The 1,838-nt window shown below is 31.1% G+C and overlaps 1 pseudogene; it reads right to left on the reverse strand.

Annotated features, from left to right (window-relative positions):
* Positions 1–190: 190 nt before the first annotated feature.
* Positions 191–1,554, reverse strand: LOC106477799 (annotated as a pseudogene).
* Positions 1,555–1,838: the final 284 nt, after the last annotated feature.

The raw sequence follows: 1,838 nt of genomic DNA on the forward strand, positions 1-1,838 counted from the left end.
GGCAAATATGACGTCTTTCCTGGTAGATGAAATATACAAAAATAATATATGTATTATCTATGAAAAGTATAAACATTAGAAGAAGACTTCTGAATTTATATTAGATGTTTTTATATTTTCGTTTAACAAATAGCCTTAGAATGTTTTAATAGAAAAAACATATATTGTGTCTATATAATAAGACAATTACCTAACCAAAATTATCTGGTTAAATTTCCAAATCCAGTTTTGTAACTAGTCCATGTTTGGCAAAAGTCCTCAACCAGGTCTCCAAAATCACCCCTTCTTTGAATTAACTAACGAAATAGAGACAGAGAAATAACTGTGTTATGTTATATAAACTGTACTTAAATTAAAAAAAAAATCATCACGTGCTCATATATAGCATACTGAAACATTTGCTGAAACATACAGCAAAAATACAGAAACATATAGCATACTGAAACATATATTAACATACTTAATAAAGATAATTTATAATTGTATTTATATAATGGAGTCTAATAAATAGATATATTATTATTAACTATATATCTTACCTCAACTTTAATTCTTCACGATATCAATGATATAATCACTGTAATAATAATACCAGAACCTTATAAGCTGTAGTTCTGTAGTCTAGAACAAATAGTTGAATTGCGGTTTCAGGTTTATAGCATCGTGCAGCCTAATGATTGTGTTACAAGTAGACGGTTGGAACATAATTTTTCTTTTCTTATTACAAATACATGTATGATTTTGTGATAAAAAAAGAGACATTATAAGTAGTTTTAAAACATTAAAATTAACAATGTGGGTTCATATTATTAAAAGTCTTTATTTTTCTAACTTAGAATCTTCTCCGTACGTATTTTGGACATCGCAGACTTCTACTGGATCACCTACCGTCCATCCTCCCCCTACAGTCTCCATATCACAGTATACAGGGATTGGGTGGTTCAGAAAATGTGGCCATATCTTGAAGACGCCATTTGTTTGATTTAAGTGATGATAGGTGGCGGAACAGTCTACCGGAAGAGAGGTTATTTCTCTAATTTGTGTTGCGTTGGTCGAGATGGGCGTTATGGTGTGAAACACGTCGTGTTTAGAACAAATAGGGCCTGGAATACAACACATAGTAAAGTATAATTATAAATTTATATCAATATTCATTCAAAACTTGAAAACACTTACCAGTATACTAAAATCAATGACAGTTCTTTTAATTAACGTTATCTTACATTAATACGAAAACGTTGTTTTTAAAGTAATTAAATTATAAAGGAATGCTTTACCTTCTAATGTAGTAATTCTCTGTTTAGCCAGATCTGTTAATTCTTCCACAGTAGACGACAGAGAATCGATAATTCCTTCCAGTGAACCAACAGTACTACAAGCAGTGTGGTGATGAACATTAGCCTGGGTTAACAAGAAGAGGGACCAAATACATAACAACTGAACTATATAATAAATGATGTACAGGATAGACACGTATACTGAGCTGTATTCTCCTCTGAGGATTACAGTAAGTACCAATGATTTTATTTCCGTCGTACAGAGGAAACATGATATCTGAAGTGAATTTTTATAACGTCACTATATCTCATGATCAGAAGTTGTTGAAAGCATGGATCTGGCTGATACGTGACTTTTCATGTTCACTTCTATAATACAACAAAGGAGCTCTTGTCTTTATAGATGTATACATCTATTGATAATATTTATATTTGATTATACTTTGAATTCTACTTGATTCAATCAAAGTCAATGATGGGAATGTTTTTAACTCTTTCAACACGGGGTCAGTTAATGTGATGACTTCGTAACCATTCTGTGCTTGTTATAGTTTTCTTGCT

This window comes from Limulus polyphemus, unplaced genomic scaffold (assembly GCF_000517525.1).
Source record: "Limulus polyphemus unplaced genomic scaffold, Limulus_polyphemus-2.1.2 Scaffold79743, whole genome shotgun sequence".
Classification (NCBI taxonomy): domain Eukaryota; kingdom Metazoa; phylum Arthropoda; class Merostomata; order Xiphosura; family Limulidae; genus Limulus; species Limulus polyphemus.